Source organism: Boleophthalmus pectinirostris, unplaced genomic scaffold (genome assembly GCF_026225935.1).
Source record: "Boleophthalmus pectinirostris isolate CB_2022bp ecotype Guang Dong unplaced genomic scaffold, ASM2622593v1 HiC_scaffold_6, whole genome shotgun sequence".
In the NCBI taxonomy this organism is placed as follows: Eukaryota; Metazoa; Chordata; class Actinopteri; order Gobiiformes; family Gobiidae; genus Boleophthalmus; species Boleophthalmus pectinirostris.
This window is the reverse complement of record NW_026571447.1, coordinates 42839315-42865584: the sequence shown is the minus strand read 5'-3', so window position 1 is coordinate 42865584 and position 26270 is coordinate 42839315. Positions and strand designations below refer to the sequence as shown.

General features: G+C 40.9%; 1 long non-coding RNA gene across 1 annotated transcript; it reads right to left on the bottom strand.

Moving 5' to 3' along the window:
- Positions 1-1872: 1872 nt before the first annotated feature.
- LOC110162059 (uncharacterized) lies at positions 1873-3458 on the bottom strand. The gene is made up of 3 exons (XR_008633480.1): positions 3293-3458; positions 2450-2599; positions 1873-2057 (listed from the first exon to the last, which is right to left on the bottom strand). It is a non-coding gene; the product is annotated as an uncharacterized LOC110162059 (long non-coding RNA).
- Between the last annotated feature and the right edge of the window lie 22812 nt (positions 3459-26270).

Here is a 26270-nt window from a genome sequence, read left to right as displayed (position 1 = left end):
ATACAGAAATATACTGTAATTCACTATTACAGCAATATGCCGTGAGGTGAATTCACAGTACAAATACTGTAAAATAACAGTAATGTGCAGGCGTCTCTGCTGCCAGCTCTTTACTGTTATTTTACAGAGAAATTCTTTACAGTGTGGTTTTAGACCTGGTTTTAGTCCTGGTTTAGTCCTGGTTTAGTTGTTCACCACTAGACTGACGGAACGATCTGGCACTGAAGAGAAGGTCAGCAGGTCTTTATGGCAGGTGATGATTAGTTGGTGCGTATCAGGAGTGGAGCTCAGCAGGTGTGTGATTGGGATCTGCCCAGGAAACACCAAATAGGGTAAGAAGAGAAGGAGGGGCACAATGAAACCCTCACAGGGTGAGGAAAAGGTGACTTCAAATAAACATGTGGCAGACAAACTTTAGACACATGAAATGAATGGTAGAATGGTATGTTGTCAATATACTTGGATTCATGTAAATGTTTTGGGAGATTTAGTTTGCTTGTTTTTTAACTATCACGTGTCTGGGGTCACGACCCCTATAAATGGTCACACTTCCTGCTTACTCAATCAGCCCTGATGTAGACTAAGGCTGTGTCCCAATTCAAAGGGCTGCAGCCTCCGAAGGCTGTGAAGTCTGGGTCCTTCGTCGGCCGCGAAGGCTGCAGCCCTTGAACTGGCCTCCGCGGACGCCAGGCCGTTGCGGAAATGGGACATGAGACCTCGGAGCCGCTCCCCTGTCGCCTAGCAACCGAGGGACGCTGCTAGCGCTAATGCTAACACGCTCCGCGCAGATTCCGCACACGGATCAGTAAAAAGACGCACAGGTCATCAAACTGTCGGATTTTGTGACCAAATTATTTTAATAATTCGCATCCAAATCTTATGGCCAAAACCGAAAATGTATGTTTAACTTTTGCAAAACAAAACGGCTATATTTAAGGGATACATTTTAAATAGACTAAATTATCTTAAAATAAAATAAAAAACAGTGATGAGATATGTATTACTAAATATTATCATTATTAACGATTTTTATATTGACCAGGGATTACATTTATACAGTCAGTTTGTAAAGAAAGAAAGAATCTCTCCTGAGAAAAGATGATTTATTAAACAATCCAAGGAACTTCTGGAAATACTTTATCATAATATGAAGTCAAATATTAAACCCATTACACACAACACACACACACAAACACACACACTCTGCATTAACAGGTTAGTACAAACAGCTGTATGTCAGTAAATCTCATTGTTCCCTTTTTGCTGAAGCAAGTGACAATCAAAAATGAACAAATTATCTTTGCCAGATATGATCATGTGGAACACCACAGCTTATCTGCAGTACAATAGTACATTCTTATAGTACATGTAATTAGTTACTATCAAAAGAGACACCAAATAAATGGCACATTTTACCATAAATCAAATGTCAGTACAGACTGAAAAACATTCAGAAAAACTTATGAACAGATGTTTTCATTTCTGTCTCACACACTTGTTCAGATCATATGAGACTCTGGACATGGACAGTGGAGACATGGACAGTGGAGACATGGACAGTGGAGACATGGACAGTGGAGACATGGACATGAGACATGGACATTGAGACAGACATGGACATGGACAGTGGATGGACATGGACAGTGGATGGACATGGACATTGGAGACACTGGAGATGGACAGTGGAGACAGTGGATGGACAGTGGAGACATGGACAGTGGAGACATGGACAGTGGAGACATGGACAGTGGACATGGACAGTGGAGACATGGACATTGGAGACATGGACAGTGGAGACATGGACATTGGAGACATGGACAGTGGAGACATGGACATGGACATGGACATGGACAGTGGACAGTGGAGACATGGACAGTGGAGACATGGACAGTGGAGACATGGACAGTGGAGACATGGACATGGAGACATGGACAGTGGAGACATGGACAGTGGACTTGGACCACTCAGTCTGATGTGTCTCTCGTCTTCTGGAGGAGGAGGAGCAGGTTGGTTGTTACGTCTGATTGATTCAAAGTTCTGTCCTGCAGAGTGAAAACCTGTAATGACAAACACATTAAGAAAACTACAAAACTATTAGAGGAAAATAAGTTTGACAGAACCTGCAGCCCCAAAGAACACCTGGACTCCCTCCGCACTATTTACATTTATTATTATTTATTTATACGCAAGGGAGTGAGAAAAACAATTTTGATTCTTTATATGTTTTTCGTATGAAGAATTGACAATAAACTATTTTAACGTTGAACTTAAACTTTGATGTACATTCAGATTCAAAGACAGTTTATATCTGAAACAGCTAAATGAACAGAGGAATCCCACACATTTGAGAAATACATATTTTCACAATTTAAATCATAATTTCAACATAAGCATGATTCATTTGCAGCTCTTTTTATTAGTACAATTTTCAATGTAACATGCCCCATACCTAATCGTTGGCAGGAGTCTGGGTCAGCAACTCCAGCTCAGTGTTGGCTTTACTTTGTCATCTGCATTTGACCCATTTTATGAATCACAAGCATCTTGTCAGCCAACAGTTCTGTGGCCCCTGCAGTGTGCCGTGTCCTCATACAGGAGGCTGCAGATGAGAAAAGAAAATTCATGTAAAACAGATTTCTCATTGTTATAACATTAGATGTGACAGACCAAACAGACAGTCGGGTCGTATCTACACCAGGTCGTATCTACACCAGTGTCTGCACAAATCTGTTAAACGAGCCTCATGTCCTTCATAAATGTGACGTGTCCAGGCATAATATTATTTACTCTTCACTTTACAAACATGCACGGATTGTTAAAAGCAGATCATGTTTCCCTGAATGAAATGCACACGTTGGAGGCTTATATTATGTGATTTACAAGTAAATATGAGCTTTGATAGAGTCAGACTGAGTCTTTTTTCAGTTGAATGTATGAAATAATGTGTGTTTTCATCTTAACTCCGAGCTACACTGACCAACTGTTTACATGTTTACACTGTCCATGAAAACATGGAGTTTTCTCCTCGTAGCTTCTTTAAATCATCTGTGGGCTTCTTTTCCCCTAACAGTAAAAACATGATGAGTGTTTGATGGAAATGTGTCCAAATATGAAAGTTTGAGCGGACTTTTCATCGCATTAGCTGCACATCACTAGGCAAACTTTAGCTCAAAACTCCGCGGTTCACGCAGTTAAAAACAAACTTATTTGACAGTTTTGTGGGAGTTTTGGTCGTATTTTACATTTACAGTTGTGTTAGTAATGATTTCCTAAAGTTAAAAGTGTTACTCACATGTTTTTCTCCGCTCTCAGGACCGGCTTTTTGCTCCGTGTTTTCGAACATGTGACTGGCGCCGCGCGGTGCATGCTGGGATACTGAAGGCTGCGAAGGATACTCTGATGTGTCCTCCGTTCGCGGCCCCATTTCCATGGAAACGAGGCCGGTTTTAGGGCTGCATTTGAAGGCTGCATGACATAAAAATGAAATGGGACAGGCCTTCTTTCACCGGAAGTGACGTATGTGGCCTTAAAACCAGCCTTCGGCGGCTGGAGCCCTCGAATTGGGACACAGCCTAAGTAGTCGAAACACATTGACGTGACTATTAATAAATTCATCGCAAATCAGAGGGCCTCTGCCATCCTTTTTTCTCCTTTACAAGAATCTAAGCCCTCCGGTTTGATGAGCACCTCTCTGCGTAAATTTTTTGATCCAGTGTAGCACTCCAATATTGTTATTTTTTAACTTTAGACACATGTTCCCACAAGTTGTTACATCCCCTTTGCTAGGGGAGAATAGGAAGTAACAATAAAACCAGGATGTTTAAGGTTTAACAAAAAATTGTGCATTTATTATTTACAGTGTAAAGTAAGTAAGTAAATCTTTATTTATATAGCACCTTTCACAGATAAAAAAAAAATAAAAATCACAAAGTGCTTTACAGAGCAAAACAGCATAAAAACTACATAAACAAGAACAGAAGAAGTACAGATACAGTCAACTAAAAGCCTGTCTAAATAGCAGTGTCTTGAGCTGCTTTTTAAAAGAGTCTATAGAGTCTGTCTCACGTAGAGCTAGGAGCAGGGCATTCCATAATTTGGGAGCCACAGCCTGAAAGTTCACGTCTCCCCGAGTGTAGGGAAAGAACAAAAAAAAACAGGCATTGAGGAGAAAATAAAAAGGAATTAAACAAAATAAACTAAGGAGCCCTAACTAAGTACAATGTAACAAATCTAACTCAAGTTGTACTGCAAACACAAAGAGTGTCTCAAAGAACTAACGGAGGCAACAGGCAACAAAACACAAAATGAGACAACCAAAAGAAACAAAAAGGGCGAACCGCCCACAGGGATCCAGCCACGCCGAGCAGGGGGAAGATGGTCCTTTTTAAACCCCCGCTACCACAGGTGGCATCCGCGGATTGGTGGGGGCGGAGGGGTGACCGGCCAATCGTCGACGCGCTGCGACACCAGCCGCCGTTCGGCGTTTGGTACTCCCGCACATCCGGGTCCAGGGCTTGTGGACCGATCGCATCGTGCACACACAAAAGCAAATACAGAAGAACGTCAGCACTCTAAACAAATATCAAAGGGCCGGGGCCTGTAACACAAATCCACATGAGTTTTTGGACGTGGACTTTTACAGATGTGACGTTTCACCGTGTCTCTTGTGGGGGGGGCTCCAGGTGTACGGGGTCCGGGGCTTTTTGCTCGGGGCTGTGTGGTTCTTGTTTGACGTGAGCGGGGGCTGTGGTTGAGTCGCTGGGAGTAAGTCAGACCTGTTTCCTGTTTGCCCAGTTCTCATTTTGACAATCAACAGTCAAAACAATAGTCGCGTCTTCCCACTTATGTTTGGGCGATATCTCTATAAAACTGGTGCCAATATCGAGGGTGCCCTTTGTTTGGGGTCCTCTCTTTTTGCTGCTGTTTTTTCTTTCCCTCCCACTTGGTCTTTCACCCATCAGGGGGTGAACACATTATTTAAGCCCATGTCTCCAAACACAAACCCCCCAGCGCCCCCTCGCGCCCCGTCACTTAATTTATTCCACCGTGTCAGAGCGGAAACAGTTGGCACATCTGAACCAGGACAGGATCTTTCGGAAGAAGTTCTTTTGCTTCGGTGAGCCAGAAGAACCTAAAAAAAATAAATAAAAACATATATGAGCAAAGCCAACTTGCTGTCAAACCAAAAATATAATTGTGATCTGAATGATTCTGGAGTTACAGATTAAGTAAAGGTCATGTATTATAAGCAGGGCTGTAGTGATTTAGTCCTGTTTTAGACCTGGTTTAGTCCTGGTTTAGTCCTGGTTTAGACCTAGTTTAGTCCTGGTTTAGACCTAGTTTAGTCCTGGTTTAGTCCTGGGCACATGTGTCGTAGCCTATGATTTATGTTCAGTTTAAGATTTTTAGACTGTTGTATTTGGAAGACAAAGTGCCATGAATTTAAAATAACTCTTTCATTCTTATAATTTTGTCTTTGCCACATTCGTTTTCTCTTCCTGTTCGACTGTTAACCCTTGTGCAGCTTTTGGCAAATAAATCAGATTTCTCACATCAGATTTAGACGTTTCTATAGTCTGATAACTCCAGAGATCAGATGTTTGTTGTTCGTGTAAACCAGTGTTAAAGCGAAGTGAGTCTTACCTGCTGACAGCTGCTCTGTGGGCATTGGAGTCCCTTTCCACTTCCAGCGTTTTCTCTTCTGCTTTTTGGGCGTCAGAGACACTTCTGTCCAGCACAGTCTCTTCTGCTTTTGTGGGCTGTAAGAACGGACATGTTTAGGTGTCAAGTTCAAGCAAATCAACTGTAATTATAATTATTCAAGTCATTGGTTCATACCTTTTAGTCTTCTCCCCAGTGTCCAGTCTTGCCTCCATCTGACTTTGCATCCTGTGGACAAAATATATTGTGTTAGATTTAATTTATGTAACAGATTTTAATATTATCATAACTGTACTGGAAAAAACAATATCTAGGTAAGTTAAAATGACTTAAATTAAGAAAATTTTACTTTATTTGAGTTGATTCAACTTGACAAGTAAAATTATCCACCAATGGAATAAGTGTGTTTTTCTTAAAATGAGAAACAAAATCAAATGTTGCTTGAATTAAGTCCAAAAAGTTCTTGTTTTTAAGTGTAGCAAGATGTATTTTCATATTTTAAGTATAAAAAGTCTTGTTCCACTGGCAGTAATTTTACTCATCAAGTGAAATTTACTCAAATCATGATAAAACTTTCTTAATTCGAGTCATCTTAACTTGACTAGATTTTGTTTTTCCAGTGTGGCTTTTAAAATTTAAGGAGTAAGGAGTAGAGCCCGGGCAAAGATCGCTAAATTACTCTCACATGTATGGCAGACATATACAACTTCAGGCATGTTTTTGATGAGGGAACAACATTACAACATGAAATAAATCTCCAAAAACCAACCAAAGCGGTGCTCACCTGCCACTCTGGAGCTTGTCCTCGTCCAGAAACTGTGCAGCTCCAGATGAAGATTCAGCCGTGATCACTATTGTTTTAGGTTTTTCACTCCACACTGCTTCTGCTTCTGCTGCTTCTGCCGCCACCGCCTCCGTCGCTCCCGCCGCCGCCACTGCTGCTGCGTCTGCTGGGCTTGGGCTCACCACACTTTTCATATAAAACAAAAAACAAGAACCGTGTTAGACTTCTGGTTGACTCGCTCATTTTAAGACCCTTAACTGGTGTAAAACTATGACACATACAGTATTTGTCTCAGGTACCATCCCACCAAACCAAGTCGTAATTTGAAAACATGAAAACCTGTCATGCACTGTAACAGTCCCCTAAAACGACGGAAGCGTACTCACCTCTTGCTCACTGGAGGATCTTCTACAAAGGCTGTGGTGTTTTCAGTTGAGGCTGGTTTAACCGTGATGAAAACAGGTGACTTCTGGGGCTTCTGGAAGGCGTCGACCTGCTCCTCAGACACTGGTGCTTCCACCTCTCTGCTCATACTGCAAACAACAACACAAACATAATTATTTCAATATTTGACTTTTGCTGTACACTGTATTCTGGAATAGGCGAGTTTCAGCTGACATCATTGTTATTAAAAGCCCGCGTTGCTGCTGGGAAATATTTTGGTTGGAGGCAAAAAACACGATAGTGTCAAACACAGTGCGTAACCTTGCATATTTATCCCCGATAATGGTAAATTCCTACTGCATTATCGGATGCACAAATAGAAACACGGAAGAAGGAAAATGTCTTTTTCATATTCTGAGTGAAAAGAACCGTTAACGGTGAATTAAACGACTTTCAAACATCCGCATAGCAAACGTAGAAGATCCTAACAAACCGTGGACTCCAACAAGTTCAACAACACATCGAGACTCTTGGAGGTTTTCATCTTTTCTGCTGTGAATGGAACAGGAGTTTCCACCAAGTCATTGTGGATATCACCGAAGTGAATATGTGGCCAGGTAGTTGGCGATTCTGACCAGAAATGTGGTTTCTTCCACCTTTTGTCGGGGTTGAAAAGGGTGATTTGGCGTCCATCGATGCTTATGACCAATTTCTGGTCAAATGGTCTTCGGTCCTCTGCCGTTAAAGTGGGTAAATCAACGGGATCAATACCCTTTACGTGCTTTCTCGCTCCGTCCATCATGTTGAATTAGTGTTTCTTGCCGCCGACCAAAATAATTCCCAGCATGCAACGTGCGCTTTTGTCAACAATGAAACTCGCCTATAGTTTTGTTGTGGGATTTCCTACTCACCTGATAAAGTTGTGCGCTCGAATCTGAGCAGGAGTGATCCTCCGAGTCCCGTCCAGACAGAGCATCGCCTTCACCAGGTTAATGCAGGCACCTAGCTCAGCATCGTCATAATCGTGTTTAATATTGGACTGAAAAAGAGTAATAATTCCAAAATAAGAACTGTGAACACAAATTTAGCATAGGAAATGTTGACCTAAAATTTAATCATACCTGAATCACTTCATCCAGAGATTCAAAGGCGTCTGTTTCGTGGGCCTCAATCGTATTCGGAGGCAGCTGAGAAGACTTTTCAAACTCCTGCGCGGTCTAATCCAAAAGAAAATCAGGGTGAATTACCATGACGACCTTAAATTAATTGGCGAAAAAAAAAAAGAAGCTGTTTACCTTTATCTTCCAGCTGGCCCCATCGGCATTGAAAAACTTATGGGTGTTGACCGCTTCACTGAGGACGTTGTCGGGAGGTTGACCGAATATTTTGACTATAGTCGTCAGCTAAAGAAACAAAAGATACAAGACGTTGTTAAATGTTTGGATTTTTTAAGACTGTGTGAACGTTTTCTTCAGAACAACAGTTCTAGTACTTACAGTCTCAAATTCTGTTCGGTCGGGAAACAGATCAAACCCAGTGAGCAAAGTGACCAACATGGTGCCCAGAGACCAGACGTCTATGGCCTGATCGAACGGGAGTCCAAGGATGATTTCTGGAGCTCTGTGTGGAACAAACGCAAAATATAAACACACTTAATAAAAAAACATCATTTATCTCCAATTGTGCAGAGGTGGGTAGCACCCATTTTACTTGAGTTAGTTTGAAGTTACTTGAGTAAAGTTTATGGTAACTCTTCCCGCTGTGAACAACTGAAACACAACTGGAAAGCTTTATGTTGTCAAAAAACCTAAATAATTTTTACATCTGCGCTACTTACAACTGACCTTCAGATATGATTTTGTTTTGTATTTTCATTTTTTTCATGATTTTCTTTGGAAATGTCATATTCTGTGTATTGTCTGTCCAATTACATTAAGTCATAATTCAAAAATTTGACTTTTTGCGCCGCATACGGACTAAACCAGGACTAAAACAGGTCTCGACCCTGGTCTGGTCCTGTTCTGAGTCCCGGTTTGGTCCCGGGTCTCAGTCCTAATCACCCTACAGTCTACACGGGCGCACCTCCGAGCCCGTCCCGACACTCCTGGTTCAGTCCTGGTTCAGTCCTGGTTCAGTCCTGGTTCAGTCCTGGTTCAGTCCTGGTTTAGGACTGAGACCAGGACCAGACCCGGACTGAGAGCGGGACCAGACTGAGACCTGGAATGAGACCCGGGACCAGACCAGGACTGAGACCAGTTTTAGTTCTGGTTCAGTCCTGGTTCAGTCTGTATGCAGCTCAAAAGTCTGGCATCGCAGTTTAAGCCACAGAAATGGGAAACGTTTTTTTCCATTATTCATCTAAACACAAAATCGAAAACTGAAAAAAAAAAATCCCGAATCGTTATCCGTTTTTTGATTTTGGTGTTGGAGACAAATAATGAAGAAAATAGTTGTCATGTTGCTCTTACTTAAGTACCGTTTGTGGATACTCTACCCACCACTGTACACATGTAATAGTACACCAACAGTACTTACCTGTAGTGGACACGTTGCGCCGTCATGCCCGGTATCGTCCTTTTCCGCTCGATAAAAGCTCCAAAATCGGCCAGTTTGATCTTAATTGGCTCGTTGCTACGGTGACACAGCCAGATGTTTTCCAGCATAACACCCGTATGAATTATCTCCTGGGACTCCAGGGTCTGTAGAGCCGTGGCCGTCTGCAAAAGTTGTAATGTTCAATTAAAACACAAAAATTCTCTCTCAGATTCTATGTTTGTTTAACCGGTTCTTACCTGCTGGATAACGGCCCGAACGTCACTCATGGGCAGTGGGGAGTGTTGTTCAATGTACGAAGCTAAGTTCATACTTAGCTCCTCCAAAACTAGAAAATCACCACGGTGGGCTGGCATCTTTTCGATAAATTTGACTATGTTTGTATGATCCGTCTCCTGTTGTGTAATTGCTTCCAGCAGTCGGACCTGATTTTGAAGAAAAACAAAAATAAAAAACAGGTTAGTGGAGCATTAACATGTAAGAGTTTATAGATAGATTTTGTGCTTAGACAAAGCTCACAATCTAAGTGGAAAGGACTGACTTTGCTGGTACAACAACACGTGAGCTCTTGTGTCCAATATTATAGTCAACAGTTCTTCTTTTCTGTTTTTTTGTTGAAAATCTGACACATAAACGTGACCATGACCACTCAAATTCGTCACAAGTGCCTGAAAATGTGCTGTTTAAATCCATTTTACAATCTAAAAACGCATCAGTGCAATCTATCAAATGCACAAACTAAATATGAGTGTAAAGTTAAATATACAAATGATTCACGTGTGCCTATTATACATCATTTGCGATCGATATTTTATTTGGCATTAATAAAAACATTTTAAGCAGCCTAAACTTGCGGATGTCGTCTAATAGGAGAGTTTCAGCTGACGTCATTGTTATTAAAAGCCCGCGTTGCTGCTGGGAAATATTTTGGTTGGAGGCAAAAAAACACGATAGCGTCAAACACAGTGCGTAACCTCCGCGTATTTATCCCCGATAATGGTAAATTCCTGCTGCATTATCAGACGCACAAATAGAAGCACGGAAGAAGGAAAATGTCTTTTTCGTATTCTGAGTGAAAAGAAACCGCTAACGGTGAATTAAATTACTTTCAAACATCCGCAGAGCAAACGTAGAAGATCCTAACAAACCGTGGACTCCAACAAGTTCAACAACACATCCAGACTCTTGGAGGTTTTCATCTATTCTGCTGTGAATGGCCCAGACGTTTTCACCAAGTCATTGTGGATGTCGCCCAAGTGAATATTTAGCCAGGTAGTTGGTGATTCAGACCAGAAATTTGGTTTCTTCCACCTTTTGTCGGGGTTGAATAGGGTGATTTGTCGTCCATCGATGCTTATGACCAATTTCTGGTCAAATCGTCTTGGGTCCTCTGCCGTCAGAGTGGATAAATACCCGGGATCAATACCCTTTACGTGCTTTCTCGCTCCGTCCATCATGTTGAATTAGTCTTTCTTGCCGCCGACCAAAATAATTCCCAGCATGCAACGCGCGCTTTTGTCAACAATGAAACTCGCCTATCTCACACACATTTTAGACAATTCCTTTCCGCTTCTCCGTGTTTGATTGAGATTAAGAAAGTGAAAGTTCCCAATTTGAGGGATTTGTGGACGGGAGCGGGACAAAATATCGCAGATGCGAGCCGGAGCGGGAATGAAAATTACAATTATTTGCGGGAGCGGGACTGAAAATTCTCTCCCACGCAGACCTTTTAGTAGAAAGCTTGGCAGCGGCGGACTGATATATGAGAAAATAGTCCCTCAACATGCGACGATTCATGCAATGCAAAGTCTGGCGTTATACTAGATTTGCTTCAGGTGCTTTGTGGAGTGGGTAAGTCTGTTTTTAGTGGCAGGATAACTACGGTCGTTGACATGCGTTACTATTCCCAACTATGTAAATGTAAAGTCTAAAGTTTGGTGTCACACTTACCTCACGCTGAGTCTTAATGTGTGAATACGACAGCTTGATCGTCACACTCTTCCCGGTGTCCACTCGTCTGCAATTGAACACCTGCCCAAACCTGCCATTTCCCAGCATTTTGGTGATTTTGAAGCCTTCCGGGAGAACTGCGCTGATCTCCTTACGGGTCAAAGGCTCGTTGAATAGGTCACTGTGAAAGAAAAAAGACAGTTACATAAACCTGAAATGTTTTAGTCTTTTTTAAAAATCATTACACGCAGATTTTTCTTACCGTTCATCCTCCTGGTCCATTGTGGGGATGTAAACTTGTCTCACTGAAGGATTCTCACTGTAATGACATAAAAACAGCTCATGTTGTCAAATGTACTGACTAATATTGTGTAAAGTCAAGGTGAGAACTCTAAAAGTGAAAATACAGTTTAAAAAGTGGCGGTTTCTAGCAGTTTAAACCTTCATCTCACTAAATAAAAGTGTTGCCATTGTAATTATTATGTAATTTACACAGTTTTAGCATTTGTTTATATTACAGTTGCTAGAGAACTGGTATGAAATTGCGTTTACATTTGTGTCATTAGCTTCTTGTGTCTGGCCAGAAAGTAAAATTACAAAATATATACAGTAAATACAAAAAAAAAAAATTGCAAGAATTTGAGTAAAATCTTCTAAAAAAAAAAAAAAAGGTTAATCTGTCATATTATGCTCTTTGTTCATTCTATATTAAGACTAATTAAGGTGTAGTTATTAGGGATGTAAAAATAATCAAAATATCGTATCGTCAAAAGTCTCACGATAATATTTCGGGTCGTCGCAATAGCTCGAATCTCAAGCGTCTGTTTGAATTGTTTTGGTTCAGCAGCAGCAGCAGCAGCTAAAAACTACATAGACCATGATTCTTTGCTCTGTTTCAGTCCAATCAACATGCTGAAATAACTGTTATGATGCACTTTTAAATGAGAAAAATATCGCAATAAATATTGTACCGTTGGGGTGTAACGATACCCAAATCTCGCGATATGATATCGTCACGGTATGAACCTCATGGTACGATATTTATTGCGATATCGTGGGGAGGCTCACGATTAGAAATGAACAAATCTCTTGGTACGATATTTTCACGATGTACATCTCACGATACGATATTTATTGCGATATTTTGTGGAGGCTGTGAACAAAACTGTTAATATGCTACTTTTTCCTCTTAAAATGCCTTGACAACACTTAATCCAAAGACCTAAAACTTAAAAGTGTTTAGATGTTTAGAACTGTTATTTCTTCTTGTAGTCTGCACTGAAATGGAGCAAAGGATCATGGTCTATGTAGTTCCCCTTTTCTTTTTCTTTTTTTAGCTATTGCTGCACCATAACTCTTAATTTAATCAAAGAGACTTGTGATTCGATATATTGTGATGGTCCAAGATATTATTGTGAGAACTTTGACGATACGATATCATGATATTTCAGTTACCGTGAGAAGCATATCGTGAGAATATCGTATCGAGAGGTTTGGATATCGTTACATCCCTAGTAGTTATTATAAAGTGAAAGCTGACTTTACAGACTTACAGTTCATGACGGATAAATGGGTGCTGGAGGATTTCAGACGGTGTAATTCTTTTGTCAAAGTCATTTTCCAGCATCCTATCAATCAACAATGTGGCTGCTTCCATGTCTCTGTCCTCCTCCAGGCTCGAGAAGTTATATCGGTACTAGAAACAAGTCATCGATAGATTAGTATTTGCATTTTCACATTTAACATCCATGTTTTCAATTTTGTACCCGCCTACCGTCGAGCGAGCGAATTCTAATCGTACAAGGTCAGACAGTTCCCACAAAGTGAAAACCAGCTCATGAATCAGACTAACAAAACACTACAACTTCACAAACCTGAGCATATCCAAAACAATACAAGGTAACATGGTGATCTAAACATGTTACGTGTTAGCAGTTAATACCTCATATTAGTGGAATACCCCCTCTTTAAAATATTGTCTGAATATTGTTATCAAGATAATGCAAAAAATCAAGTTATTCATTTTTGTTTGTACCTCCCACCTCTATATCGACTTATGGCTGGTGACTTACTATTTGATAATCATCTGCATTTATATCTGATATGTTCATCAGCATTTGGTCACACACCTTTCCCAGGCACTGCACATCGTTATCCCTGAGGGAAGAACAAAGACATGAAGACATGAACTTAAAATGTACAAGGTCGATGTTATTAAGGCAAGACACTGCAAGCGATCAGGAAAAGAATCTGAAATTTGGAGATGTCTTTTGGAAACCTTTTCTGTAGTATAAAAAGACGTTTATAAATAAGGCATTTTATGTGCAAAAATTGTCAACATTGCACATATTTGGGACATGTGAATCTGTAAATGGGCAGTGCCACATTTATACATTTTTTTCTATTTTGTTGTCAAATTAGATACAAAAAAAAAAAAAACTAAAATATTATATTAGAAAGTTTGGTGTATGTGCAACTTACAGCCGTGCATTTAGGTAAAACTGATGTTACAAAGTCCTATATAAATCTATGAAAGCAACTTAAATGAAATAATAAACCATGTGCATTTGTGTGTGCCTGCAGTGTCTACAGGAGTCCCAAATCTTACCTGAACCGTGGTATCTTGTCTGTGAAAATGGCAGCGTCAAAGTCAATGACTTTGACAGTTAAAGGCCTCTGGGTGTGATCACAGATCATCATATTTCCCGCGTGAATATCCCTGTGGCTGATGGACATCTCCTTCAGCGCCTCCAAAGCTGTAGCCACCTGCACAATGTTACAACAGAAACAATTAGATTAAAAGTTTGTGATTTATTTATCATTATCTTTAATTTCCCATTCATTTTTCCTGTAGACTTTAATCTGGTAAAAGGATAAAAGTAATCTGCGCTAATCAGCTAACTAATGATGACAAGACCTACTAGTATATTGTTATTTTAAATCTGTTTTTGTTTTTTTAATTCTATGGGAAAATCAAATCAAATTGATTGTATAGCACATTTAAAACAGCCAAAGCTCATGAAAGTGCTGAACAGTGAAATAAAAACAAACAATAGACAAATCAACAAGAATAATAATTAAAAAATAACAATAACTGCGAGGTGAAATTAATGGGAAATACTTGTAGAACCAGTACGGATTTGGGTGTGACTTTTGAGCCACCGCTATGATCTTTTTTATGACATTTTACCACGACTTTATATTGCTATACACGACCAGTCAAAAGTTTACTATACTTTGAGCCATCTAAATCTACAATATAATCCAAATATAGTGTTATATATGTACAGTCATATGTAGGGGTGTAACGATATCCAAGTCTCACAATAAGATATCGTCACAGTATGAACCTCACGATATGATATTTATAGGAGAGTTTCAACTGACGTCATTGTTATTAAAAGCCCGCGTTGCTGCTGGGAAATATTTTGGTCGGAGGCAAGAAACACGATAGCGTCAAACACAGTGTGTAACCTCGAGTATTTCTCCCCGATAATGGTAAATTCCTGCTGCATTATCGGATGCACAAATAGAAGCACGGAAGAAGGAAAATGTCTTTTTCGTATTCTGAGTGAAAACAACCGCTAACGGTGAATTAAACGACTTTCAAACATCCACAGAGCAAACGTAGAAGATCCTAACAAACCGTGGACTCCAACAAGTTCAACAACACATCGAGATTTTCATCTTTTCTGCTGTATATCGCCGAAGTGAATATTTGTCCAGGTAGTTGGTGATTCCGACCAGAAATTTGGTTTAGTCCAGGCTCTGTCGGGGTTGATAAGGGTGATTTGTCGTCCATCGATGCTTATGACCAATTTCTGGTCAAATGGTCCTCTGCTGTTAGAGTGGATAAATACCCGGGATCGATACCCTTTACGTGCTTTCTCGCTCCGTCCGTCACGTTGAATTAGTGTTTCTTGCCGCCGACCAAAATAATTCCCAGCATGCAACGCGCGCTTTTGTCAACAATGAAACTCGCCTACTGCGATATCGTGGGAAAGCTCACGATTAGGGATGTAACAATATCAAAATCTCACGGTACGATATTTACTGCGATATTTGTGGAGGCTAAACAGCTACAATTTAAAGACTTAATCCAAAGAGCTAAGACTTAAAAGTGCTTAGAACTGTTATTTCTTCTTATAGTCTGCACTGAAATGGAGCAAAGGATCATGGTCTATGTAGTTTCCGCTGTCTTGTTTTTTAGCTATTGCTGCACCATAACAATGAATTTAAGCAAAGAGATTTGTAATTCGATATATTGTGATGGTCCACGATATTATTGAGAGAACTTTGACATGATATGGCGATATTTTGGTTATTGTTACATCCGTGGTCTTATACTATTTACTTGTAGATTTTTTTCTTTGTGACATAATCCCACATACATTTTTTTTTCTCATGTCAAAGTAAAATTTTTGACTCTCAAGTTAAGGTTAGGGTTAGAATTAGGGTTAGAACAGTTCATTTGGTTAAGTCTAGGGTTTTGGGACATGGAACACTAGTCTCACCAAGGGAAACGCCAAGAGAGTCCCGACTTTTGACTGGTAGTATACAGTGTTGGGAAGGTTACTTTAAAAATTTATTCCCCTACAGATTACAGATTATATACCCCAAGATGTAGTTGGCAACGTAATCCATGAAGTTACTTAAAGTGAGTAACGTAATCTGAATACTTTGGATTACTTGATATTGTCCTGGTTTTAGTCCTGGTTTAGTCTTGGTTTAGTTCTGGTTTAGTTCTAGTTTTGTCCTGTTTTTTTTTGTCTTGGTTAAGTCCTGATTTAGTCCTGGTTTTAGTCCTGTTTTTTTTTGTTTTGTTTTTTTTGTCTTGGTTTAGTTCTGCTTTTAGTCCTGATTTTAGTCCTTGTTTTAGTCCTTGTTTAGTCCAAAATATGAAAACAGGAAAATACCGCTGTGTAATCCATTTATTTCAACAAAGTAACTGTAATCCGAGTACCACTCACTGAAACAGTAACTGTAACTGAATACAGTTACTCATAATTTGTACTATGATTACGTGACTCCGGTACATGTAATCTGTTACTCCCCAACACTGGTAGTAAATTACATCACAACATGTATAACTTAAATCGGTATAAAACCTGTAAAGTCATTTGAACATTTTGTGTGCACTTAGACAAAAAACACTTTGCACTGTTTTACCTGTTGGATAATGTCGCGAACATCCGAGAGGGGCAAAGGGCGATGCGTGTTCCAAAACTGCTCGATACTCATGTCCAGCCTTTCAAAGATCATGCCTTCGCCGAAATCAGTATCAAAAGACCCGAAGAACTTCACTATGTTCCTCTGGTCCGCCCCGTGGGCCATCAGATGACGCAGTACATGAGCCTGCACAGACAAGAATAGTAGTTACATGTTACAGTTTTATTTACATTTTTACAAACATTCTTAACTAGTTTTCTTCAATTATTCAATTTTTTTAGCATTTCTGTGTTTTCATTTTGGTCGGGTTTATCGTTTTACTTCCTAGTTGGACATGGACACGTATGACAAACACATAGGAAACTGCAGAACTGTTCCCCATCAAGCATAATAGTTACAATTAGACCAAAAAAGTATTTCTGTACTTTTCTTCCCACCACACAAAAACTATATAATAAATATTTAAAACATGTACTATCCCACCAAAATGAGTACTGTATTTTTCGGACTATAAGTTGCACTTCTTTCATGGTTTGGGTGTTTCCTGTGTCTTATGTTCCGGTGCGACTTGTATGTTAAAATGTTCACACTGACAGCCTCAAGAGGGCGCTCTAGGCTTGTCTGCTACTACTATTACTCCGGTACCACTGTCTCTTGGCTCTACTGCACATGTCTCCTGCAGAAAGAGCCGCTGTCCTGTCTGGGATCTGGTCATCGATCGCACCATTACTTCTGTACTACTGGACATTTTTAATTTAAGTGACTTCAGTAAGAACTGACACCATCCTGTCAGGATTCAGGCAGGCCGGAATAATTCTAACTGGAACTGATGTTGAGTCTGATGATAGGCTGCGTTCAGACTGCAGCCTGAAGTGACCCAAATCCGATTTTTTGGCTTCTATGTGACCTGTATCTGATCTTTTAATGACAGTCTGAATGACACAGATCTGATTTTTTCAAATGCGACCCAGGCCACTTCGATATGTGGTCCTGAAACTGACACGTATCCGATATTTTGACATGTGACTTCAGTCTGAACGGCCAAAACGAATTCATCCGACCTACACGTTATCAACAAGCCACAAACGTCACTATTCTGCGCTGAAGTAGGCGAAAATTATTAATGAACTCGATGTCACTGAAGCGAAACACATCACCATTCTCCACTCTTTGCTACATCTCCATCCACACGTTCTTTTCAATGGACGTCGCTGCCGCTGCCCCAAAAAACGCCATGGCCAAAAACCTCGTCCTTCTCCTTCTCAATCTCCTCCTTAAAACAAGTAAGTTGTTCATGTTCGGGTTCCGGGACGAGAGGAACTTTAAAATCTCCAGGTGCTCAATGCTCTTGTCCATGTTTGGACAACTTCGGTAAACACAGAGCACACTCGCTGCGGTTGACGTCCTCGTGTCCTCCAGGGCGCATGCGAGACACTTTCGGGCCGTTTAACGTTCACACAGGGGATCGCATACAAGTCGCATTTAATTGGAAATGTGAACGACCTCGCAAAAACATCGGATTTCACACAAAAAAAAATCTGAATTGAGCGTTAAGCCCTGCAGTCTGAACATAGCCATAGAAGTGGCGCTCCGTTTATCTCCGGAGGTCGTGGAGTTGCTCAGAAGTGACACTGAGGATGGATTTAGTGATTTGGAGTGAGATGGAGAGTTTGGTAAACTTGTTCTGTTGTTTATGCTGTACTTATCTGAACTGTTCATATGTCTCAGTCTGTTGTTCTCTGCTCTATTGTTATTAAAATTCATTTCCCCCAAAAAGTGGGACTTATGTTTTTTTCTTCATTACACTTTTTTGGCTGGTGTGACTTATACTTCGAAGTGACTTATAGTCCAAAAACTAGAACATCATGAAATATAATATATCCTGTCATATGCACTTTAAATCATATTCAAACTCGGGCTTACCTCCCACGTAGTGTCTTCGAAGGAGAATTTGGGAATTTTAATCGCCACAACTTCCTGAGTGTCTGTGTTTTGACACTCCACCACTTGACCGTGGTATCCTTGGCCTACACATTTTATGTATTTATACCCTTGTGGTATTGTCCTCTTAATCTTGGCAATCTCCTTTTTCGCCACTGAAGAAACAGCATGCATTTCCAGATTCTGGGGTTGGCTACCTGCACAAGCAATGACAGAGCACTAAATTAGTTTCCCCCTCACACAAGCACACCCACAGACAGGTGAAAGTCTGGTTATGAAGTGTACTGGGGTTAGATGACGTTCGAAACTCATCTAGTAACTTGCCACCACTTCAAAAACCAGGATTCACATGAAAAAACAAGCATTTTTAACAAACAACTGCAAACAACATTTTTTTTTAAGTCAAAACACATGGAAATCTTGGTGTTGTACCTTACGTATGTGACTGTAGAAGAAAAATGCAGGTTTTAAGCTTTGTTGAGTTGTGTCTCCCTGACAAAAGTACGTTTGTCCTCTGCTGCGTCTACCTGGAAATGAACTGAAGAAGTAAAGAACATCCTATATATCCTACTTCCTAACATCCTATTATATAACCTTACTTTACGTGTCATCGGTCGCCATAGAGACCATTCCAAAATTCCATAATATGCAAATGAAAACAGGTTTGTTATGTTTTAAAATATGTTTCCTTTAGCTGTTCTATGAAAGCATTAACGGTTGAAAAACGTGTAATACATTTTTTCTTACATTTATTTGAGTAAACTACAGAAGAAGTTTCCAAACGATATCTCTAAATTTAAGGCGAGACACTGCAGTTGAATAGGACAAAATCTTAAATTTAGAGATATCAATTTGAAACTTCTCCTGTAGTTTACGCACATAAATATAATACGACATTGTCAGGGAATTTACCCTAAGACATCAAGTTACATTAAATAAGACACACCAAAACGAGACAGGTAAAAGTAATACATGCAGAGAGTGTGAGAGTGAGAGAGTGAGAGTGAGAGTGAGAGAGAGTGAGAGTGACTTTTATTTCAGTCATTTCACAGATACAGTACAGTACATTATGTTATATCACACAATGTTTACATGATCACATACTAACAATCTTTAGGCTAAACCACCTCCCATTTCACACTTGATCACAGGCTCCAGGTGATAAACAATTTGGTCAGTTTTCTCCCAAAAACTTATGCAAACCACATGAGGGAAAAACCCTTAGTTCGTCTTCTCATGGGCGACTCAGTAGATGAGTTTAATGAGTCAGCAGTTCTTGTACTAGGACATATGATTTACATATGGAAAAACCCAAAAACGCAATTGTTGATAACTTTAATCACACACACAAATGATTATGATTTTAAATGATTCATAATAATTAAAATAACACAGAAATTCTTTCACAGGTTCATTTTTCAGTAGTGCACATTCTGTACAAGGCTAAATAACCCAGAGCTGCCTGTAAAAGGTTAGATTAGCATGTTAAGGTTAGACGGCGACACCAACACCACATGTAAATTACATAATACTGTGTTAAGCTTTAGCAGTGCACAACTGAAGTTAGTAGTTTAGCTTAGCAATGTTCAAAATGACACGAATTTAAGATTCAGCTTTAGCTTATGTGATGGACAATTCAATTCTTAAAAATCAACATGGCAACAATAAAACTGCTCCCTGTAAAAATAAAAGGTTAGACACCATCCTAAAACCTGAAAACTGGAGGGTTAGTAAATTACATGTCACATTAGCATTCAGCTTTAGCAGTGCCCAACTAAAGTTAGCATAGTTTCTTAGTAATGTCCAAAATTCATTCAGTAACATTTGATGACAGACATGTTTTAGTCTTAGCTGTATTCAGTTACAAGACATGAATTTAAGTCAATCTTAGCTTCAGCTTATGTTAAACAAGGAAATGTTTAGCAGTTTGAAATAAACATGACAATAAACCTGCTCCCTGTAAAAAAAAAATAAAAAGGTTAGATGCTGTCTGAAAACCTGAAAAGGGTTAAGGTTAGAACACCACATGTAAATTATATAATAGTAACATTTAGCTTTAGCAGTGCACAAAATAAAGTTAGCATAGTTTTGCTAAGTAATGTTCAAACTGACATGAATTTAAGTAGATTTAACTTTAGCTTGTGTTAAACAAGTAAATGTATAGAAGTTTGAAATAAACATGGCAATAAATCACCGTCGAACTATTTTTAGTAAAAACTGTAAATTGTCATTTTCATATTAAGAATGAAGCATTGGTTAACTCAAAAGGGTTTATAAGTCCTATAACATTAATAATAATTATTAATGTCCTAAAGATTTCTAATTAATGATTTAAATAAATATTGTTTACAATGTAAAAAAAAAATAAAGTTTTTTTTCTTAACTAATGAGATTTAGTGACAGGAGGATATCACTGATCCAACTTTGAAATTGTTTAAGTTTATGTTTTTAAATTGAAGCCTTTATATCCTAGTTTTAATAGTTGCTGTAAAAGTTTTATGTACAATTCCAATACAAATGCTGCTGGTGTTTTTAGGTCAGCAGGAAGTGGATCAGTATTAAATCTGAAACATATTTAGGCTCCGAACGACACAATAAACAGATCCGGGGAAGAAAACGGGTCCTGGGCGGATCCGCGAGAAACGCAGCGGATCAGCTGCGCCTCCGCCGCGGATCCGGGCTTATTTTGACGGATCCGCGGCGGAGGCGCGGCTGATCCGCTGCAGATCCGCGGCGATGTGGAAGTGACTCCGATGCGGATCCGCAGAACGGATCCGCCTCGGATATTTTTTGCTATGTGGGAAGGGTTAGTAAATTACATGTCACAGTAGCTTTTAGCTTTAGTAGATTTTCTAAAGTAAAAAACAGGGACATCCGTGGTTTGTGGTGGTTGATAAAATTGTGAAACGAAAGGAAAATTGTAGAAAATTACAAATTCGTCTAGTTTAGTCACTAGAAATTCGTCAAGTGCGCCTACCTCACCGTTTACTGCTTAATCTAATCAATTTTGTTTTCGCGAGTTATTGTGTTTCGTTTTGTTAATTTCTGGGTGCACAGGGTACAGACTTGTATTTTGTGGTTATAATCTGCATGAAACAAATAATGTACTACAACAGCTCGACACGGCAAGCAGCATACGACAGTAAGATACATCAGTTCTGTCACGACATGTGCCACAATCCACTGCTATGTAATCACTCATACACTGTACAAAACATGAAATCATAAATGTCCCAAATGCCATAAATACGATGCACAAATAGGCATGAAACACACCAGCACAGCAAAGCATTATTCAAACCACATTGCATTAAAAACAAATTAAAATAAATCAGCACAGATAAACCAACATTGCACAAGCATCAATTCATCAACAGTTCGACAAATACAAACACAGCATTGCGATAATTCGAATTCACAAACAAAACACGCGGGTAAAGTTGCGTGACCAGCCAGAACCGCCTACATCCCGCCAAAAGGGGAGAAAATGGGGGGGCTGTCGCAAAAGGAGAAATGTACCGCGAAGAGTTAATGTATAATAACAAATAAAAATGTAGGCCTATAGCAAAAAGAGAAATTCAATTCTGTCAAGTTGATTTAATTGATTTTCTCTTTCGTTATGACCTGGACGAAGGAGGGATTTCAAAAACATCCCATTCAAATCTAATTGGCCTTATAAAGTTGTAAATTTGTAAAAGCGTGTGCGGTCTTGGCTGGTCAGGCAACACGCAAAACTTACCTGGACTCCTCGGACTCTGGCTCGGCGTGGCTCGGCGTGGTTCGGCGTGGTTCGGCGTGGTTCGGCGTGGTTCGGCGTGGTTCGGCGTGGCTCGGCGTGGTTCGGCGTGGTTCGGCGTGGTCGGCGTGGCTCGGCGTGGTTCGGCGTGGCTCGGCGTGGTCGGCGTGCGTTCGGCGTGGTTCGGCGTGGCTCGGCGTGGTTCGGCGTGGTTCGGCCTGATGACGTAGCAATCCGGACGCTGCTGCTGCTGCACGTTCGGTGCGTTCTCCTCAGTCTTGCGTGTCCCGATGTTATTTTTGATATATTTTTGATATATCCGTGGTCTCGATCACAGCATGAGTTCCAAACATGTCCCCTTCGCTGTCGGCTAAAGGCCAATTTACGGTCCAGCGTCGAATCGTTTGCGTTGAAGCCGTACGCAGACGCACACTGCACAGACCTCGACGCAGATTGATAAATGAAAAAACGACGGCGGCAGTGCGCTTTGAGTCGACGCAGAACTACACTTCACTCTTAAATGCACGATAAAAGAGCGTAAAACCGATGCGATGCCGTCACAAACAAACAAGCACTCGTTAAGTCCCGATGCTCCTGCCGCACCTGTGCACGGGGGCTATTTAAGCTGTTTAAGGGCACCCGTAGACACCTGTAATCACGCTCACCTGGCGGGAATCAGCATGGCAATTGTCCCATAGATATTAGACGTACACATTCTTGGCATGCGTTAATGCCGCCGCCATCTTGGTACGGGTTTCCACGGTCTAAAGTCGCTTAACATCATTTGACCGCCGCTTTTTTCACGGTTTCAGCGAGTAAAGAGCATATGGACAGGTACCAGGACTGAACCAGGACTGAAACCAGGACTGAACCAGGACTGAACCAGGACTGAACCAGGACTAAACCAGGACTGAACCAGGACTAAACCAGGACTGAAAACCAGGACTGAACCAGACTGACTGAACCAGGACTGAACCAGGACTGAACCAGGACTGAACCAGGACTAAACCAGGACTGAACCAGGACTGAAACCAGGACTGACTGAACCAGGACTGAACCAGGACTAAACCAGGACTGACTAAACCAGGACTGAAACCAGGACTGAACCAACCAGGACTGAACCAGGACTAAACCAGGACTGAACCAGGACTGAACCAGGACTGAACAGGACTGAACCAGGACTAAACCAGGACTGAACCAGGACTGAACCAAACCAGGACTAAACCAGGACTGAACCAGGAACCAGGACTGAACCAGGACTGAACCAGGACTAAACCAGGACTGAACCAAGAGGACTGAACCAGGACTAAACCAGGACTAAACCAGGACTGAACCAGGACTGAACCAGGACTAAACCAGGACTGAACCAAGAGGACTGAACCAGGACTAAACCAGGACTAAACCAAGAGGACTAAACCAGGACTGAACCAGGACTAAACCAGGACTGAACCAGGACTGAACCAGGACTAAACCAGGACTGAACCAAGAGGACTGAACCAGGACTAAACCAGGACTAAACCAGGACTAAACCAGGACTGAACCAGGACTGAACCAGGACTGAAGCAGGACTAAACCAGGACTAAACCAGGACTGAACCATGACTAAACCAGGACTAAACCAGGACTAAACCAGGACTGAACCATGACTAAACCAGGACTGAACCAAGACTAAACCAAGAGGACTAAACCAGGACTGAACCAGGACTAAACCAGGACTAAACCAGGACTAAACCAGGACTGAACCATGACTAAACCAGGACTAAACCAACCAGGACTGAACCAACCAGGAACCAGGACTAAACCAGGACTGAACCAGGACTGAACCAGGACTAAACCAGGACTAAACCAGGACTGAACCAGGACTGAACCAGGACTAAACCAGGAGGACTAAACCAGGACTGAACCAGGACTGAACCAGGACTAAACCAGGACTGAACCAGGACTAAACCAGGACTGAACCAGGACTAAACCAGGACTAAACCAGGACTGAACCAGGAATAAACCAGGACTAAAATAAACCAGGACTAAAAAGGACTAAACCAGGACTGAACCAGGACTAAACCAGGACTGAACCAGGACTGAACCAAGAGGACTAAACCAGGACTGAAAAAGGACTGAAACAAAACTAAACCAGGACTAAATCAGGACTGAAACAGGACTGAACCAGGACTGAACCAAAGCTGAACTAGGTCTAAACTAGGACTAATCTTGGACCACAAAGTGCGCTCGGTCACCCGATGGTCTACACGACGTCACCTGCAGACACGTCCCGACACTCAGAACCGTAATGAAACCTGGCGCGGTTCGGCGGTGATCAATGCAAGGTCTACCGCTGATTTCTATGCAAAGTTAGAGGACAAATGCAGAATTGAGTAAAACATTTTGGCCCTTACACGCTCGTGTAATGGGGTTGTGGTAATCAGTGGATCTGTAATAAAATATCTTATTATACTTTCAATGGGTCTGGGCTGTTGCTGGGTTGCAGACATCACAACATTCTATAGGTCAGATACAACTAAAATTATTATTAAAATGCAGCTTTCTGTTGTAATACGCCGAGTTCTAAGGTGTAGTCACTCACAGAAACACACAGGTTCCACATTTGTGCATTTAACTTTTAGATATTTCAGGGCAAAAGACAACAGAAAACCACAGATTAATGCGATTCAAAGTGTTTTTAGTGCTCACTCCATTTTCCTCTGGGCAGCGACAGAAAACACTCGACTTATACATAATAAATTAAGACCACATTTGCAAATATTGTGTGTTTTATTAACAAAAATATGAAATTACCTTCACAGAAAGTACAATCTGACAAAAACACACATAAATAAAGACGTAACAACAGACGATTGCGTTTTTGAGTCCGAGCCTCAACCGCAGAACACAAAAACTCTGGCGGGTGTTTTGAGTTGGGCCGGAGGAGCGGTTCACTGGGTCTGGCACTGGACTCCTGATCGCGGGGCGTCGTCGTCCTCGTAGGCCTCTCCCTGCTGCTTCCTCTGCTGGGCCTGGACGTCCACCTCCTCCAGGTCCACCTCCTCCATGTCGTCCGTCAGCATCACGTCTTCTCTGGGGGGCAGAAGTCTCTCCAGCTGGTACATGAGGTGTTCGGGGAGCCAGTCTTTCTCTGGGAATTCAATCTGTAAACAAAGAAAGAAAGCACAATTAAGAACACTTCTGGAGGATTTGTGATCGGTTTAGAGTCACTGAGAAGCTGAAGACAAAATTACTAACAATAATGGACTAGGTGTTGTAGTTTGAGAAGTTTAATTGGGCATAAATAAAATCCTAAATGATGTGTGAAACTGACTCTGAGTTTTATTTATTTATTTATTTGAGACAGCGCACAATTTTCGCATTAACCTTGATAGGAGAGATGCATTGTACATCAGGTTGTAGCATCAGTGCTAATTTCCACCTGTCGTCCCTGGACAGGTTCATTGATTGATTGTATTTAACTGACCTTGACTATCAACTGTTCTGGAGACCTGTAGGATGTTTTGGGTTGATGGGGGAAACCGGAGGAAACCCATCCAGACACAGGGAGAAATATGCAAACTCCACACAGAAAGACCCGGGCGACCTGGGGATCAAACCCAGAACCTTCTTGCTGTGAGGCATGAGTGCTAGCCACTCAGCCACCGTGCCGTGCAGTTTTAAGTCACAAGTCAAGTTATAATGTTGTTACTTCCTCAAAAACAGACCTGGAGTTGTGTTTTGTTGCATTCACACGTGTTGAGTAACTCTTTATTATTAATCTGTTTACATTTCCAAAGTTTAAAATGCTCTATTCCACCTTGTGATGTCATGAAGCGGTAGTTTTCAAGTGATCAGCTCCTTTTACCTTTAGTTAGTAGTTAATACAGTTTGGCAATTCCAGGGTTGAAGATCAAACAAATGACTCTAGTGAAGTTTAAACACAGTGGAGCACTTCCTGTATTACCACGTGACATCACAAGGTGGAAGGTGGAACCGTGTGTTTTCTGTTTTGAGAGCTTTAATATGCAGGGTCCAAAAAAACAACCCTGCATATTTAGGCTGAGCTTTATGCTTTAAACATGTGTGAATGAAACAAAACACAACTCCAGGT